The 19,711-nt window shown below is 42.4% G+C and overlaps 1 non-coding gene across 1 annotated transcript; it reads right to left on the bottom strand.

Moving 5' to 3' along the window:
• Positions 1–1,863: 1,863 nt before the first annotated feature.
• On the bottom strand, positions 1,864–1,995 carry LOC120859790. Its single transcript, XR_005720151.1, has one exon. It is a non-coding gene; the product is annotated as a small nucleolar RNA SNORA72 (small nucleolar RNA).
• Between the last annotated feature and the right edge of the window lie 17,716 nt (positions 1,996–19,711).

The raw sequence follows: 19,711 nt of genomic DNA, 5'->3' as shown, positions 1-19,711 counted from the left end.
AGGATGCTTGGATGGCCTTCTGAGGGGTGGAACCAGCATCTGGGGCTAGACGGATCTGGCAGCTCTGCTCCTGGTACCCTGACTTGTACAGGGAGAGAGAGCAGAAGGCTGTGGGTCAGCAGAGGCTGGGGACCAGATAACGAAGCTGGAGGAGGTTCACACTTGGCAAACAGCACAAATGACAAGGTGCTGCCAGTCAGTCCTGGCACAGGTGCCAAGGTGAAGCTGAGACCAGTGCCCTTGGTTCCAATGACGGGGTCAGACCAGCCTACCAAGAGGTGGTGGAATCATGGGGTGCGAGTCTGAAAAACTGAGTCCTTACCTAAAGGACTGGGAGCCATCTTGCCCATTTCAAATGGAAAACACTGGGCTCTTAATGGGCAAGTTTAAACCTCAAGCCCTTGTGTCTGTCCCCAGCTTTTAAGGAGGATTATAACGACTGTGAAAAGGAAAGATGGTTCACAGGTCTACACAGTGTTCCAGCGGTAGTGATGACCCTGCCGTATTATGACTGTGTGTAACTGTATACAAGCCTGCGGTGCACCATTCTGTACTGACTGATTGGCCCAGGCGTAGCTTCTCTGCACAGGCTGCCCAGAGGCAGGTGAGTCGGCATGCATGGCTGTGTGCCTGAGGGAGACAGTGCACATTTCCAGGGCCTTGTGTTCCCTGGGTCCCTAGCAAGGCCATTTGGGAAACGAAGTCATCAATATCCCACCCATCTGAACCCAAGGGACTATATACCCCATGATTTTTTAACAGTAATGACTAGTAGCCACTGTGTGTTTCTTCTGTGCCAGGCTTTGCTCTGCATTCCTGCTCAGAACAAACCTTTGGTGGGTCTTCTCTTACTGAACTTAACTGACAGGTAAGGATATGGGGGCCTAAGTATTTATGATTTGCTGACAACTAGTAAGTGGGAGAGCGGAGAAGGCAATGGCACCCCACTCTAGTACTCTTGCCTGGAAAATCCTATGGACGGAGGAGCCTGGAAGGCTGCAGTCGCTGAGGATCGGACACGACTGAGCGACTTCACTTTCACTTTTCACTTTCATTCATTGAAGAAGGAAATGGCAACCCACTCCAGTGTTCTTGCCTGGAGAATCCCAGGGACGGGGGAGCCTGGTGGGCTGCCATCTATGGGGTCACAGAGTCGGACACGACTGAAGCGACTTAGCAGCAGTAGCAGCAGCAGCAGTAAGTGGGAGGCTCAGAATCTGGTTTCGTCAAGACTGTCTACAAAACCTGCTTTTTTGAAAAAGCAAGTTTTGGTTGGTCCTTTTAAGAAATTTTTATTTATTTATTTGACTGTGCTGGGTCTTTGTTGCCGTGAGGACTTTTCTCTAGTCGTGCTGGACGGGCTTCTCATTACAGTGGCTCCTCTCGTTGCAGAGCACAGGCTCTAGGGTGGATGGGCTTCTGCAGTCACAGCACGTGGGCTGTGTAATTTTGGCTCCTGGGGTCCAGAGCACAGACTAAATAGTTGTGGTGCAAGAGCTTAGTCTCTCTACAGCATGTGGATCTTCCCAGAGCAGGGGTCAAACACATGTCTTCTGCATTGGCAGGAGGATTCTTTACCACTGCACCACCTGGGAAGCCCTGGTCAGTCTTACTAAAGAAAATTTTTGTGCAATTTACATTTTCATCAGTCCATTCTGGCATGCTTCTAATGGTATCAGAATCACCTAGAAACTGAATCACAATAATTTCACAATTCGTTTAATGGCAACTTGCCATCAACAAATTAGCAATGGCTATCTGAAGAAGTTATTATACTGGCTGTGCTGGTATTTCTTGAGGTTTACCAGATACCTAAAGTCATACACCTTTTCTACATAAGATATACTGTATAAATGAGACTTGGTTTATCATCAGCATTTATAAAGCCAGACTGACAGAAAGAACTAGGTCTGGGGACACAAGCATGTTCTTAATATAGTGAATGTCTGCCCTGCCCTGACTATTACAAAATCAGAAGCATGAGAATATTCATAGCAAATGTATTCTTTAATGCCTCATGCATGACAGGCAGCTCGCAGCTACACACAGAGTAATCTTGGATTTACAAAGCCTTGGAAGTTAGGAGAGTCACACTAGAGTGCTGATTTAAGGAACTGCTGATGTCTGGGAAGAACTATTCAACCTACTTGAATTATTAAGCATGTGCCTTTGTGAGGATCTTTCCATTTCATTTTGCAAGTGTACACATACTCTTGGGTAGCTTCTACAAGCTACAATACCCTGTTGGATATTTAAAGGTTATAACCAACGCACTTTTAGCTTTGTTTTTGCTTTAATGACCAAATAAAGGGGGTAAGTAAGTGAGTGTACTGGCTTCTCTTACCTGTGTTAGGAGTGATTTGGGGGAAAGTATTTTCACGTAACCGTAGGGAGCCAAAAAAGACACTTAAAAGCAGTTTTTTCATTTTAAATTAAGATATAGGTTTCACCCCTTATTTGTTTCATTTTATTTGCAATTGAGTTAACTCAAAACAAAGAACATTTACTTGACTAAATTGCCTGTGTCAGTTGCCCTGATGTGTTTTTCTTTTCTGTTCTTTATTTAATTGTGATACTAAGTATTAAACCAGTACTAAGACAGGAAAGAAGATGAATAGAGTTTTCAAAGATTATATAGGCCCTTGTGCAGGACCTCTGAAACGGGAGCATGTCTGAGATCACAGGCTTTCAAATTAACTGATAGGCACTTAATAGAAGGCTTCCCTTCATGACAAGGATGAAATACAGAGGGGATTACACAGGGTGACCAGGGCAGGCCTGGGACCAAGGCTGTGTCTGACTCATGTTCATGTTGTCTTGCCTGGAGACTTTTATGGCCCTTGTAGCCCCGCCATTTGATCTGGTTTGGTCCAGCTATAGTGACTCTTATATCATGTCATACACTTCCACTTCAAAAGTCCTTCTCTTTTTCTCTATTCCTTCAACTTCAAAAAAAAAAAAACACACCTGAGGCAGGGCTGTATTTGGTACCCCCAAGAGGTTCTTGGAGTAGAACGCTCCAGCTCTAGCCTAGTGGGTTATGTCTCTAAGCTGAGCAGGACCAAATATTGGTTTACAGATGCAGGGAGCAGCTAAAAACCTTCCCAAGAAAGGCCAGAAGAAATGGGTTGAGGCGTCCTTCCTTTACCTGCTGTGGCTCCTCCCATTTAGAGGGATTTTTGCACATTGGTTTATATACCTGTTGCAAGAGGGCATCAGAGGGCAGACACACTGAAGCGATAATCACAGAAAACTAGTCAATCTAATCACACAGACCACAGCCTTGTCTAACTCAATGAAACTAAGCCATGCCTTGTGGGGCCCCCCAAGATGGGCGGGTCATGGTGGAGAGGTTTGACAGAATGTGGTCCACTGGAGAAGGGAATGGCAAACCACTTCAGTATTCTTGCCTTGAGAACCCCATGAACAGTATGAAAAGGCAAAATGACAGGATACTGAAAGAGGAACTCCCCAGGTGGGTAGGTGCCCAATATGCTACTGGAGATTAATGGAGAAATAACTCCAGAAAGAATGAAGGGATGGAGCCAAAGCAAAAACAATACCCAGTTGTAGATGTGACTGGTGATAGAAGCAAGGTCCAATGCTGTAAAGAGCAATATTGCATAGGAACCTGGAATGTCAGGTCCATGAATCAAGGCAAATTGGAAGTGGTCAAACAGGAGATGGCAAGAGTGAACATCGACATTCTAGGAATCAGCGAACTAAAATGGACTGGAATGGGTGAATTTAACTCAGATGACCATTATATCTACTACTGAGGGCAGGAATCCCTCAGAAGAAATGGAGTAGCCATCATGGTCAACAAAAGTCTGAAATGCAGTACTTGGATGCAGTCTCAAAAATGACAGAATGATCTTTGTTCATTTCCAAGGCAAGCCATCCAATATCACAGTAATCCAAGTCTATGCCCCAACCAGTAATGCTGAAGAAGCTGAAGTTGAACAGTTCTATGAAGACCTACAAGACCTTTTAGAACTAATACCAAAAAAAGATGTCCTTTTCATTATAGGGGACTGAAATGCAAAAGTAGGAAGTGAAGAAACACCTGGAAAATTTGGCCTTGGAATATGGAATGAAGCAGGGCAAGGGCTAATAGAGTTTTGCGAAGAGAACATACTGGTCATAGAAAACACCCTCTTTCAACAACACAAGAGAAGACTCTACACATGGACATCACCAGATGGTCAACACTGAAATCAGAATGATTATATTCTTTGCAGCCAAAGATGGAGAAGCTCTAAAGACTAGGAGGTGACTGTGGCTCAGATCATGAACTCCATATTGCCAAATTCAGACTTCAATTGAAGAAAGTAGGGAAAACCACTAGACCATTCAAGCATGACCTAAATCAAATCCCTTATGATTGTACAGTGGAAGTGAGAAATAGATTTAAGGGACTAGATCTGATAGATAGAGTGCTTGATGAACTACGGAATGAGGTTCATGACATTGTACAGGAGACAGGGATCAAGACCATCCCCATGGAAAAGAAATGCAAAAAAGCAAAATGGCTGTCTGGGGAGACCTTACAAATAGCTGTGGAAAGAAGAGAAGCAAAAAGCAAAGGAGAAAAGGAAAGATATAAGAATCTGAATGCAGAGATCCAAAGAATAGCAAGGAGAGAGAAGAAAGCTTCCTCAGCAATCAATGCAAGGAAACAGAGGAAAACAACAGAATGGGAAAGACTAAAGATCTCTTCAAGAAAATTAGAGATATCAAGGGAACATATCATGCAAAGATGGGCTTGATAAAGGACAGAAATTGTATGGACCTAACAGAAGCAGAGGATATTAAGAAGAGGTGGCAAGAATACACAGAAGAACTGTACAAAGAAGATCTTCATGACCTAGATAATCATGATGGTGTGATCACTCACCTAGAGCCAGACATCCTGGAATGTGAAGTCAAGTGGGCCTTAGAAAGCATCACTATGAACAAAGACAGTGGAGGTGATGGCATTCCAGTTGAGCTATTTCAAATCCTGAAAGATGATGCTGTGAAAATGTTGCACTCAATATGCCAGCAAATTCGGAAAACTCAGCAGTGGCCACAGGACTGGAAAAGGTCAGTTTTCATTTCAATCCTAAAGAAAGGCAATGCCAAAGAATGCTCAAACTATCGCACAATTGCTCTCATCTCACATGCTAGTAAAGTAATGCTCAAAATTCTCTAAGCCAGGCTTCACAAATACGTGAACCATGAACTTTCAGATGTTCAAGCTGGCTTTAGAAAAGGCAGAGGAACCAGAGATCAAATTGCCAACATCTGCTGGATCATGAAAAAGCAAGAGCGTTCCAGAAAAAACATCTATTTCTGCTTTATTGACTCTGCCAAAGCCTTTGACTATGTGGATCACAATAAACTGTGGAAAATTATGAAAGAGATGGGAACACCAGACCACCTGACCTGCCTCTTGAGAAACCTATATGCAGGTCAGGAAGTGACAGTTAGAACTGGACATGGAACAACTGACTGGTTCCAAATAGGAAAAGGAGTCCATCAAGGCTGTATATTGTCACCCTGCTTATTTAACTTCTATGCAGAGTACATCATGAGACATGCTGGGCTGGAAGAAGCACAGGCTGGAATCAAGATTGTCGGGAGAAATATCAATAACCTCAGATATGCAGATGACACCACCCTTATGGCAGAAAGTGAAGAGGAGCTAAAAAGCCTCTTGATGAAAGTAAAAGAGGAGAGTGACAAAGTTGGCTTAAAGCTCAACATTCAGAAAATGAAGATCATGGCATCTGGTCCCATCACTTCATGGGAAATAGATGGGGAAACAGTGGAAACAGTGTCAGATTTTATTTTGGGGGGCTCCAAAATAACTGCAGATGGTTATTGCAGCCATGAAATTAAAAGACACTTACTCCTTGGAAGGAAAGTTATGACCAACCTAGATAGCATATTCAAAAGTAGAGACATTACTTTGCCAACAAAGGTCCGTCTAGTCAAGGCTATGCTTTTTCCAGTGGTCATGTATGGATGTGAGAGTTGGACTGTGAAGAAAGCTGAGCACCAAAGAACTGATGCTTTTGAACTGTGGTATTGGAGAAGACTCTTGAGAGTCCCTTGGATTGCAAGGAGATCCAACCAGTTCATTCTAAAGGAGATCAGTCCTGGGTATTCTTTGGAAGGAATGATGCTGAGGCTGAAACTCCAGTACTTTGGCCACCTCATGTGAAGAGTTGACTCATTGGAAAAGACTCTGATGCTGGGAGGGATTGGGGGCAGGAGGAGAAGGGGATGAGAGAGGATGAGATGGCTGGATGGCATCACCGACTCAATGGACATGAGTTTGAGTGACCTCCAAGAGTTAGTGATGGACAGGGAGGCCTGGTGTGCTGCAATTCATGGGGTCACAGAGAGTCAGACAGGACTGAGCGACCGAACTGAACTGAACTGAAATGATACATACCTTAGGCAGGTGACTAGCTTATGGCACAGACTCTTCAGGAATGCACAGTTAATTAAAGCATAGTAACTGGAATAATGTACCCCAAAGAACTGAAAACAGGGCTCCTGGTATTTGCTTTATTAATATATGGATGCATACAAATATCCTTTGCCCTCTTCAGCTTGTACTTAGCGAGGAAGAACAGCAATCCCAAAGTACTCATTATAAGCTGGTTAGACATTTTGGCTGCCTTACTTATGAGAGAGAGGGCAACAGAGTTGGTTCTCACAAGGATGGTGGAGGGGGACCAACAGCTCGAAATCTATAAAAGTTGTTAGAAAAAAAATAACCAAAATTTAGCAACCTAACAAAAGAGGTGAGTCACATGTCCTTCAGCATTATTCAGGGGCAGAGGTCACTCAAGGATTGACCAGGAGAATGAACTCAATTCATCTCACTGCTTATTATCATTAACAGAAATAATAAGATGAATAAATCTTTTTGATGTGATATTGATAGAAATGATTTCTGTCTGCTGGAACTTATGACCATAAAATTTTATAGTCCATTGGACATTTGCCAGTTTTATATCTAACTTAACCATCTTATTCTAACATGATTTTATTAAGTTGGCTTAAATAGCTTCTCAGATGTTCTTTGAACTGGTCGTAGCATTTTAGTGATTAATTAATAAGTTAAATAAAATCTTTAACATGTGTTCATTTGATATTTGCCCAGAGTTTAATGTTGCCTTTTTGAAAATTAAACTCTAACAAGGTAGAAAATGCTGTGAATCTTCCCTGACAGAAAGTGCTGTGAATTTCTTTTCAGAGACTCCATTTGTTTAGCTGAGGGAAGGTGTTTGTGGGAAAATTGAAAGAGAAAGCTGAGGATAAAGCTAGAGGGCTTCAAAAGATAGTCTTCTGCTGAGTCATCTGTACCTGGGTCAGCAGGTGACAGAGGCCTACTGGAGGTATTTTAAGAAGGCGATCAGCTTGATTGGAGTTGTCTCTTCACTAGGTTTATTTGTCAGGCATAGGTAGGCTCATCAAATTGAGGGGGGAAGAAAGAGGAGCTGGTGAGGGGGTTGTGGCAGTCACCCCTGTTGGAAGAAATGTGGGTCTAGGTTAGGGGGAAACATGGGGATTTCACAGTCAGGAGGACCTTGAAGGCCAGGCAGACCCCCACCGAGCATCCTGAGGTTAAACCATCTTTCACTGACTCTTCATCATTAGTCATGGTACCATGATTTTGGCCTTCACCATTTTCAAGCTGTTCTCTTTTGCAAATCAAATATTTACACGCTACCATTTTCAAAGGAATCCTCCATGCTTCTCTCATGGTTCAATATACTTAATGTGCAGTATGTTCATTTCCATGATGCATGTTTATTGTAATTCAAAGCTTTACATGTTTTGGTTAATTTCCATGACAGATGTTTATTTCAAGATGATGAGATTGAGTTCAGTTCAGTTGCTCAGTCGTGTCCAACTCTTTGTGACCTCACGAATAAAAGAAGCTCCAATGATCATTAAGACATAGTCACAGGAAATGAAATCAGAAGAAAAAGTCTGGGCCACAAGTGTAGAGCCAGTGAGATGGCAAGTCAGAAGCCCTCAGTTCAGTTCAGTTCAGTTCAGTTCATTTCAGTCGCTCAGTTGTGTCCGACTCTTTGCGACCCCATGAATTGCAGCACGCCAGGCCTCCCTGTCCATCACCATCTCCCGGAGTTCACTCAGACTTGCGTCCATCGAGTCAGTGATGCCATCCAGCCATCTCATCCTTGGTCGTGCCCTTCTTCTCCTGCCCCCAATCCCTCCCAGCATCAGAGTCTTTTCCAATGAGTCAACTCTTTGCATGAGGTGGCCAAAGTACTGGAGTTTCAGCTTTAGCATCATTTCTTCCAAAGAAATCCCAGGGCTGATCTCCTTCAGAATGGACTGGTTGGATCTCCTTGCAGTCCAAGGCACTCTCAAGAGTCTTCTCCAACACCACAGTTCAAAAGCATCAATTCTTCGGTGCTCAGCCTTCTTCACAGTCCAACTCTCACATCCATACATGACCACAGGAAAAATCATAGCCTTGCCTAGACAGACCTTAGTCGGCAAAGTAATGTCTCTGCTTTTGAATATGCTGTCTAGGTTGGTCATAACTTTTCTTCCAAGGAGTAAGCGTCTTTTAATTTCATAGCTGCAGTCAAGAGTTCAAAATCAAGACTCAGAGCACCTCCATTCTTATGAGAAATATTTCGGGGGACCCAGTGTTGTCAGGTCCCGTGTATCTGTGACTCATGCCTATAAGAGAATCCTAACTTTACTGCAAAAAAAAGATATTCCGCTCAGGTCTATGGGCTTTTCTTATCTCAAAAATGGAAATTTAACTTTGTGGGCTTTCTCCTTCTGTTCCTATGAAATATGGGATTGTTGGCTGTCCAGGCATGCATCTCAGACCTCTTCTTTTCATTCCACTGGACAAAAGCTCAGCCTGGCTTCCTTCTCAAGTATAATAATGTCATTTTGAGGACAATCACGTCATCCTTACATGTTATTATTTTGGTTCAGCCTTTAAACCAAATAAGCCAGCCAAATGCTGATAAAGCAATACATCTGAGTTTCCCATGTGTATTCAGAACCCAGGGGCATTTAATGCTTACCTATTGAGAATATGAACGTGAAAACAGCAGGACACAAGCCAGAGACCCCTGCTTGTTATTTTAATATGTGTAGAAACTAAAAGATTTGCTGTCGCTGTTGTTGTTTAGTTACTAAGTCCTATCCAAACTCTTTTGCAACCCCATGGACTCTAGTCCACCAGGCTCCTCTGTCCATGGGACCTTCCAGGCAAGGATACTGGACTTGGGTTGCCACTTCCTCCTCTAGGGGACTGAACCCAAGTCTCCTGCATTGGTAGGTGGCTTCTTTGCCATTGAACCACTTGAGAAGCCCAAAAGGTTTGTGCGTGCCTGAGTGTATCCTTTCTAAGTTGCTCAGTCATGTCCGACTCTTTGTGACCCCATGGACTGTAGCCCACCAAGCTCCTCTGTCCTATGGAGTGGGTTGCCATGCCCTCTTCCAGGGCATCTTCCTGACTCAGGGATCAAAACTGTGTCTTCTCTGTCTCCTGCATTGCAGGCAGATTCTTTACCGGTTCCTTCACAGCTCAGTTGGTAAAGAATCTGCCTGTGGCGCAGGAGACCCTGGTTCAGTTCCTGGGTTGGGAAGATCCCCTGGAGAAGGGATAGGCTACCCACTCCAGTATTCTGGCCTGGAGAATTCCATGGACTGTAGAGTCCCTGGGGCCACAAAGAGTCGGACACGATTGAGCGACTTTCACTTTCTCTTTCACTTTCTTTACCTCGGAGCCACCGGGGAAGCCCCTAAAAGATTTGCACCTGGATTTAAATGGAATCACCTTGAGAATATTGAGTTTCAACAGTCTGAGGACAGTCCTCTTTGATCTGGACTGTATCTCAGTTTTAAACATGACAGTGATGTCGACTGATGTCCATGTGTCTCTCCTGGTGACCTGACTTCAGGGCCAGGTTTCTGCCACTGTCTGGGAAGGACCACAGCTAGCAGAGCTTCTGAATGCAACAGGGAACCCCTTTGTTGAACCACCGTTATTATTAACAAGACAAGAAGGATTTAAGAACTCTCTTGGGAATCCTGTCAGCATATGAATGATCAGACCGCCAGGGCTATGCCTTCAGAGAGGCGGTAACATGGCTATTTTTATGACAACCCATCACCCAGGGAAGTCCTAACAACTTCCTCTACAGACTCTCTGCCATGACTGAGGAAGACGCCATGGAATGGATATATGGCCACATATCTCCTCTGAGGGATTCTGAAACTAAGGCTTCCTAACATCAGCTGGCCTATTTAATCTATCTATTTCCTCTTTGGCCTTTGACCAATATGGTGTCATTGTGCTTTCCTAAACTGGTCTTTTGGAGAAGGCAATGGCACCCCACTCTAGTACTCTTGCCTGGAAAATCCCATGGACGGAGGAGCCTGGTGGGCTGCAGTCCATGGGGTCACTGGGAGTCGGACACAACTGAGTGACTTCACTTTCCCTTTTCACTTTCATGCATTGGAGAAGGAAATGGCAACCCACTCCAGTGTTCTTGCCTGGAGAATCCCAGGGACGGGGGAGCCTGGTGGGACAGAGTCGGACACGACTGAAGCGACTTAGCAGCAAACATCCCATGAGCTCTATTTCTCAGTGCTCCTTCACCCTGTGCACCAATCAATCACATCAAATCTATCAGTGTTACTGCTGTATTTCAAATAGATAACCAACAAGGACCTACTGCATAGCACAGGAAACTCTGCTCAATGTTATATGGCAGCCTGGATGGGAGGGAAATTTGGGGGAGAATGAATACGTGCATACATACGGCTGAGTCCTTTTGCTGTTCACCTGAAACTATCACAGCATTGTTAACTGGCTATGCGTGCATGCATGCATACTAAGTCGCTTCAGTCATGTATGACTCTTTGTGACCCCATGGATTCTAGCCCAATCTGTCCATGGGATTCTCCAGGCAAGAATACTGGAGTGGGTTACTATGCCCTCCACCAGGGGATCTTCCCAAATCAGGGATCGAACTTGCATCTGTGTCTCCTTCATTGGCAGGTGACTTTACCACTAGCACCACCTGGGAAACCTTATTAATGGGCTATACCCCAATACAAAACAAAAAGATTTTCTAAAAAAAAAAAAAAAAATCTGCCAGTATTACCCGAGCCCTCTGTTTTCTCTCTTCCTGGAATGCCCTTCCCCTCTTTTCTACCTGTAGATACCAGACTCATTTGTCACAACCAAACTGAAATGCTACTGCCTCCACCAAGCCTTCTCCCCCTCCCACCTGTTTCCCTGGCTCCCAAAGGAGTGAATCCCTTTCTGCTGGAGGCTTTTATTATCCTAATGCCTGTAGTGGTGGTGCAGCAGGTGTTAGAGACTCTTTCATGGTTTGGCATGACAGGGAGCACTCCCCAATGGCAAAAATAGGCAGAAAGCAAAGTATTAGCACATAGGCAAGTACATGTAACAAGAAAAAAAAAAAGGACATTTATATACATTTATACTGCACCCGCTGCATGCATAGTCCACCTCTGCTGCCAAGAGAGAGGGAGAGAAGCAGATACACTGTCTTTGCTCAAGCTCAAATAAAGGGGTGGGTTCCTCATGAAATGTTCAGCTCCGTCTGATTCATCATAGATTCTGAACTGGAGGCTAATGAGGGAGTGAAGCCTTGGATTCTTTCCCCTTAATTTGCAGACTTTATTAGTGATGATTTTTAATCGTTCTTTTTTTCACTTTTATTTTTTTATTGGGGTATAGTTGGTTTACACTTCTGTGTCAGTGTCTGTTACACAGCAAAGTGAATCAGCCATAACTACACATACACCCCCTCTATTTTGGATTTCCTTCCGAGTTAGGTCACCACAGTGCACCAAGTAGAGTAGCCTGTGCTAATAGTATGTTTTCTTTTCTTTCTTTCTTTTTTTTTTTTTTTACTTTACAATATTGTATTGGTCTTGCCATACATCGACATGAATCTGCCATGGGTGTACACGTGTTCCCCATCCTGAAACCCCTCCCACCTCCCTCTCCATACCATCCCTCTGGGTCATCCCACTGCACCAGCCCCGAGCACCCTGTATCATGCATCAAACCTGGACTGGTGATTCATTTCACATATGATATTACACATGTTTCAATGCCATTCTCCCAAATCATCCCACCCTCGCCTTCTCCCACAGAGTCCAAAAGACTGTTCTATACATCTGTGTCTCTTTTGCTGTCTCACATACAGGGTTATCGTTACCATCTTTCTAAATTCCATATATACGCGTTAGTATACTGTATAGGTGTTTTTCTTTTTGGCTTACTTCACTCTGTATAATAGGCTCCAGTTTCATCCACCTCATTAGAACTGATTCAAAAGTATTCTTTTTAATGGCTGAGTAATACTCCATTGTGTATATGCACCACAGCTTTCTTATCCATTCATCTGCTGATGGACATCTAGGTTGCTTCCATGTCCTGGCTATTATAAACAGTGCTGTGATGAACATTGGGGCACACGTGTCTCTTTCAATTCTGGTTTCCTCGGTATGTATGCCCAGCAGTGGGATTGCTGGGTCGTATGGCAGTTCTATTTCCAGTTTTTAAAGGAATCTCCATACTCTTCTCCATAGTGGCTGTACTAGTTTGCATTCCCACCAACGGTGTAAGAGGGTTCCCTTTTCTCCACACCCTCTCCAGCATTTATTGCTTGTAGACTTTTGGATAGCAGCCATTCTGACTGGTGTGAAATGGTACCTTATTTTGGTTTTGATTTGCATTTCTCTGATAATGAGTGATGTTGAGCATCTTTGCATGTGTTTGTTAGCCATCTGTATGTCTTCTTTGGAGAAATGTCTGTTTAGTTCTTTGGCCCATTTTTGGATTGGGTCGTTTACTTTTCTGGAATTGAGCTTCAGGAGTTGCTTGTATATTTTTGAGATTAATTCTTTGTCAGTTGCTTCATTTGCTATTATTTTCTACCATTTTGAAGGCTGTCTTTTGACTTTGCTTATAGTTTCCTTTGTTGTGCAGAAGCTTTTAATTTTAATTAGGTCACACTTATTTTTGCTTTTATTTCCAATATTCTGGGAGGTGGGTCATAGAGGATCCTGCTGTGATTTATATCGGAGAGTGTTTTGCCTATGTTCTCCTCTAGGAGTTTTATAGTTTCTGGTCTTATGTTTAGATCTTTAATCCATTTTGAGTTTATTTTTGTGTATGGTGTTAGGAAGTGTTCTAGTTTTGTTCTTTTACAAGTGGTTGACCAGTTTTCCCAGCACCACTTGTAAAAAAGATTGTCTTTTCTCCACTGTATATTCTTGCCTCCTTTGTCAAAGATAAGGTGTCCGTAGATGCATGGATTTATCTCTGGGCTCTCTATTTTGTTCCATTGATCTATATTTCTGTCTTTGTGCCACTATCATACTGTCTTGATGACTGTGGCTTTGTAGTAGAGCCTGAAGTCAGGCAGGTTGATTCCTCCAGTTCCATTCTTTCTCAAGATTGCTTTGGCTATTCGAGGTTTTTTGTATTTCCATACAAATTGTGAAATTATTTGTTCTAGCTCTATGAAAAATACCATTGGTAGCTTGATAGGGATTGCATGAATCTACAGATTGTTTTGGGTAGTATACTCATTTTCACTATATTGATTCTTCCAATCCATACAGATGATATATTTCTCCATCTATTATTGTCCTCTTTGATTTCTTTCACCAATGTTTTATAGTTTTCTATATATAGGTCTTTTGTTTCTTTAGGTAGATATATTCCTAAGTATTTTATTCTTTTTGTTGCAGTGGTGAATGGAATTGTTTCCTTAATTTCTCTATCTATTTTCTCATTGTTAGTGTATAGGAATGCAAGGGATTTCTGTGTGTTGATTTTATATCCTGCAACTTTACTATATTCATTGACTAGCTCTAGTAATTTTCTGGTGGTGCCTTTAGGGTTTTCTGTGTAGAGGATCATGCTATCTGCAAACAGTGAGAGTTTTACTTCTTCTTTTCTAATTTGGATTCCTTTTATTTCTTTTTCTGCTCTTATTGCTGTGGCCAAAACTTCCAAAACTATGTTGAATGGTAGTGGTGAGAGTGGGCACTCTTGTCTTTTTCTTGACTTTAGGGGAAATGCTTTCAATTTTTCACCATTGAGGATAATATTTGCTGTGGGTTTGTCACATATAGCTTTTATTATGTTGAGGTATGTTCCTTCTATTCCTGCTTTCTGGAGGGTTTTTTTTATCATAAGCGGATGTTGAATTTTGTCACAGGCTTTCTCTGCATCTATTGAGATAATCATATGGCTGTTATTTTTCAGTTTGTTAATGTGGTGTATTACATTGATTGACTTGCAGATATTGAAGAATCCTTGCATCCCTGGGATAAAGCACACTTGGTCATGATGTATGGTCTTTGTGATGTGTTGTTGGATTCTGATTGCTAGAATTTTGTTAAGGATTTTTGTATCTATGTTCATCAGTGATATTGGCCTGCAGTTTGTGTGTGTGTGTGTGTGTGTGTGTGTGTGGCATCTTTGTCAGGTTTTGGTATTAGAGTGATGGTGGCCTCATAGAATGAATTGGGAAGATTACCTTCCTCTGCAATCTTCTGGAAGAGTTTGAGTACGATAGGTGTTATGTGCTTCTCTAAATTTTTGGTAGAATTCAGCTGTGAAGCCATCTGGACCTGGGCTTTTGTTTGCTGGAAGAAGATTTCTGATTACAGTTTCAATTTCTGTGCTTGTAATGGGTCTGTTAAGATTTTCCATTTCTTCCTGGTTAAGTTTTGGAAAGTTGTACTTTTCTAAGAATTCGTCCATTTCTTCCAAGTTGTCCATTTTATTGGCATATAATTGCTGATAGTCTCTTATGATCCTTTGTATTTCTGTGTTGTCTGTTGTGATCTCTCCATTTTCATTTCTAATTTTAGTCATTTGATTTTTCTCCCTTTGTTTCTTGATGAGTCTGGCTAATGATTTGTCAATTTTATTTATCCTCTCAAAGAACCAGCTTTTGGCTTTGTTGAATTTTGCTATGGTCTCTTTTGTTTCTTTTGCATTTATTTCTGCCCTAATTTTTAAGATTTATTTCTTTCTATTAACCATGGGGTTCTTCATTTCTTCCTTTTCTAGTTGCTTTAGGTGTAGAGTTAGGTTATTTATTTGACTTTTTTCTTGTTTCTTGAGGTATGCCTGTATTGCTATGAACCTTAACCTTAGCACTGCTTTTACAGTGTCCCACAGGTTTTGGGTTGTTGTGTTTTCATTTTCCTTCATTTCTATGCATATTTTGATTTCTTTTTTTAATTTCTTCTGTGAGTTGTTGGTTTTTCAGCAGCATATTGTTCAGCTTCCATATGTTGGAATTTTTAATAGTTTTTCTCCTGTAATTGAGATCTAATCTTACTGCACTGTGGTCAGAAAAGATGCTTGGAATGATTTCAGTTTTTTTTTTTTTTTTTAATTTACCAAGGCTAGATTTATGGCCCAGGAGGTGATCTATCCTGGAGAAGTTTCCGTGTGTGCTTGAGAAAAAGGTGAATTTCATTTTTTGGATGTGAAATGTCCTATAGATATCAAGTAGGTCTAACTGGTCTATTGTATCATTTAAAGTTTGTGTTTCCTTATTAATTTTCTGTTTAGTTGATCTATCCATAGGTGTGAGTGGGGTATTAAAGTCTCGCACTACTATTGTGTTATTGTTAATTTCCACTTTCATACTTGTTAGCATTTGCCTTATATATTGCAGTGCTCCTATATTGGGTGCATATATATTTATAATTGTTATATCTTCTTCTTGGATTGATCCTTTGATCATTATGTAGTGGCCTTCTTTGTCTCTTTTCACAGCCTTTGTTTTAAAGTCTATTTTATCAGATATGAGTATTGCTACTCCTGCTTTCTTTCAGTCTCTATTTGCTGGAGTATCTTTTTCCAGCCCTTCACTTTCAGTCTGTAGGTGTCCCTTGTTTTGAGGTGGGTCTTTTGTAGACAACATATATAGGGGTCTTGCTTTTGTATCCATTCAGCCAAACTTTGTCTTTTGGTTGGGGCATTCAACCCATTTACGTTTAAGGTAATTATTGATAAGTATGATCCCGTTGCTATTTACTTTATTGTTTTGGTTTCGAGTTTATACACCCTTTCTGTGTTTCCTGTCTAGAGAAGATCCTTTAGCATTTGTTGGAGAGCTGGTTTGGTGGTGCTGAATTTTCTCAGCTTTTGCTTGTCTGTAAAGTTTTGATTTCTCCTTCATATTTGAATGAGATCCTTGCTGGGTACAGTAATCTGGGCTGTAGGTTATTTTCTTTCATCACTTTAAGTATGTCCTGCCATTCCCTCCTGGCCTGAAGAGTTTCTATTGAAAGATCAGCTGTTATCCTTATGGGAATCACCTTGTGTGCTATTTGTTGTTTTTTCCTTGCTGCTTTTAATATTTGTTCTTTGTTAATTTGATTAATATGTGTCTTGGGGTGTTTTGCCTTGGGTTTATCCTGTTTGGGACTCTCTGGCTTTCTTGGACTTGGGTAATTACTTCCTTCCCCATTTTAGGGAAGTTTTCAACTCTCCTCAAGTATTTTCTCTTGGCCTTTCTTTTTGTCTTCTTCTTCTGGGACTCCTATGATTCGAATGTTGGGGCGTTTAACATTGTCCCAGAGGTCTCTGAGATTGTCCTCATTTCTTTTAATTCACTTTTCTTTTTCCCTCTGTGTTTCACTTATTTCTACCAATCTATCTTCTACCTCACTTATCCTATCTTCTGCCTCCGTTATTCTACTGTTGGTTCCCTCCAGAGTGTTTTTGATATAATTTATTGCATTATTCATTATATATTGACTCTTTTTTATTTCTTCTAGGTCCTTGTTAAACCTTTTGTGCATCTTCTCAATCCTTGTCTCCAGGCTATTTATCTGTAACTCCATTTTGTTTTTAAGATTTTGGATCATTTTCACTATCATTATTTGGAATTTTTTAATCAGGTAGATTCCCTATCTCTTCCTCTTTTGTTTGGTTTGGTGGGCATTTATCCTGTTCCTTTACCTGATGGGTATTCCTCTGCCTCTTCATCTTGTTTATATTGCTGAGTTTGGGCTGGCCTTTCTGTATTCTGGTAGTTTGTGGAGTTCTCCTTATTGTGGAGTTTCCTCACTGTGGGTGGGGTTGTACGGGTGGCTTGTCAAGGTTTCCTGGTTAGGGAAGCTTGTGTCGGTGTTCTGGTGGGTGGGGCTGGATTTCTTCTCTCTGGAGTGCAATGAAGTATCCAGTAATGAGTTATGAGATATCAATGGGTTTGGAGTTTCTTTGGGCAGCCTGCATATTGAAGCTCAGGGCTATTGTTCCTGTGTTGCTGGAAAATGTGCGTGGTATGTCTTGCTCTGGAACTTGTTGGCCCTTGGGTGGTGCTTAGTTTCAGTGTAGGTATGGAGGCGTTTGATGAGCTCCTATTGATTAATGTTCCCTGGAGACAGGAGTTCTCTGGTGTTCTCAGGATTTGGACTTAAGCCTCTTGCCTCTGGTTTTCAGTCTTAATTTTACAGGAGCCTCAAGACTTCTCCATCTATACAGCACTGTTGATAAAACATCTAGGTTAAAAATGAAAAGTTTCTCCACACTGAGGGACACCCAGAGAGGTTTACAGAGTTACATGGAGAAGAGAAGAGGGAGGAGGGAGATAGAGGTGACCAGGGTAAGATGAGGGGGAATAAAAAGAGGAGAGCAAGCTATCCAGTAATCACTTTCTTATGTGTGCTCCACACTCTGGACAGCTCAGAGATGTTCATGGAGTTATACAGAGAAGAGAAGAGGGAGGAGGGAGATAGAGGTGACCAGCAGGAGAAGAGGGGGAGTCAAAAGGGGGAGAGACAGATCCAGCCAGTAATCAGTTCCCTAAGTGTTCTCCACCATCCAGAACACACAAAGAGATTCACAGAGTTGGGTAGAGAAGAAAGGGGGGAGGGAGGAGATAGAGGCGACCTGGTGGAGAAAAAGGAGAGTCCAAAGGGGGAGAGAGCAGTCAAGCCAGTAATTTTGCTCCCAAGAAAAAATGGGTTCTGAAGATTGGGTTCTTAAAGGTACAAAATTGATAACAAATACCAAAAAGCAAAGATTAAAAATCTAGAGTAGAGGTTGGATTTTCAAAAATACAATATTAAAAAAAACAAAGTCACAAAAATTATAAAATAAATATATATATAGTTTTTTCCTTTAAAAAATAGAGTCTTTTTTTTTTGGCAAAGTAATAGCAGGTTATAAAAATGAAAATTAAAAGTAATAGAGGACTTAAAAATAAAAAAAGTTTAAAAGAATTAAAGAATGATAATAGTAAAAATATATCTAGGGCTTTCTCTGGTGTTGTTGTGGACAGTGTGGGGTCAGTTCATTTTCAGATAGTTCCTTGATCCGGCTTATACTTCTCAAGATCTATAGGCCCCTTCCTATGTAGTTGGTACTAACTATAGGGTTTTAATCTATTGCACCTGTCACTTCCAAGGCGGTTCCCTCTGGTTTAGCTTCTTCTGTTTGCTGGTCTCTTCAGTGTCTGATTTCCACCCTGATGCAAGGGGGAGGTGGTGGACACTTTTTTAGGCTCACTTGTTTAGTCGTGCTGTGGGGAGGAAAGTGAAAGTGAAGTCACTCAGTCGTGTCCGACTCTTTGCGACCCCATGAACTGTAGCCTATTAGGCTCCTCCATCCATGGGATTTTTCCAGGCAAGAGTGCTGGAGTGGATTGCCATTTCCTTCTCCGTGGGGAGGGAGGGATGCTGCAAACAAATAACACTGGCAGGTGCTCGCGGTGTCTCGGCCACACTGGGTTTGCCCCTGCTCATGGCCTGTGTGCTTTCCCTGTCTACACTGCTTAGGCTCTAGGTTGCTCTGCCGGGAACTGTCTGAGGCTGGCCGTGGGTTGTATGCACCTCCCAGGTCTAAGCCGCTCAGGTTCAGGCACTCGGGTAGTCCTCAGAGGCGCAGACTCAGTTGGGCCTGCCTTTTGTGCCCTTCCCAGGTCCGAGCAGCTCAGGTGACCAGGTGTTTGGTGAGTGCAGTTGCTGCGACTTATCACCTCCCCCATCCCTGCCACTCGGTTTTCTGAGTGTACAACCAGCGCACCTTCTCAGGAGGATGTCGACCATCCAGTATCCCAGGAAGTCTTGGTTAGCAATGGAGTCTGCTTACAGTTTGGTAGATAATGCCTCTCTGGGGCCATGATTGCCCCTTTCTGGCTCTGGCTGCCCTCGCCTGCCTATCTTTGGAGGGGGATGGGCTGGTCCACAGCTGGTTAGCTCTGCTCAGTCCTTTGTTCTGTGAGCAGGCCTGGCGGTGTCTTGGGTTAGGGCTTTTCACGGGGTAGCTCTCCCACAGTCTGGCTTGCTATCTCAAGTTAGTTCCCTCAGATTGCCCTTGAGGCATTCAGGCCTGGTCCTTACTCTAAGCAATGCAGCCCCCGCCTCCCTGTCCAGACCCCGCTTGCCAGTGGCGGATGCTAGCGTCTGCACTGCTTCTCCACTCGGAGTTACTGTTGGGCATGTAATCTGTGGTTTTTAATTATTTATTTATTTTTCCTCCTGGTTATGTTGCCCTCTGTGGTTCCAAGGCTTGCCACAGACTCGCCAGTGAGAGTATTTCCTGGTGTTTGGAAACTTCTCTCTTCTTTAAGACTCCCTTCCCAGGAAGGATCTCCATCCCTACCTCTTTTGTTTCTCTTTTTATCTTTTATAT

The sequence above is a fragment of the Oryx dammah genome, unplaced genomic scaffold (assembly GCF_014754425.2).
Source record: "Oryx dammah isolate SB20612 unplaced genomic scaffold, SCBI_Odam_1.1 HiC_scaffold_2, whole genome shotgun sequence".
NCBI lineage: Eukaryota > Metazoa > Chordata > Mammalia > Artiodactyla > Bovidae > Oryx > Oryx dammah.
Note: the sequence above shows the minus strand (reverse complement) of the source record. Positions and strands in the feature narration are given on the sequence as shown.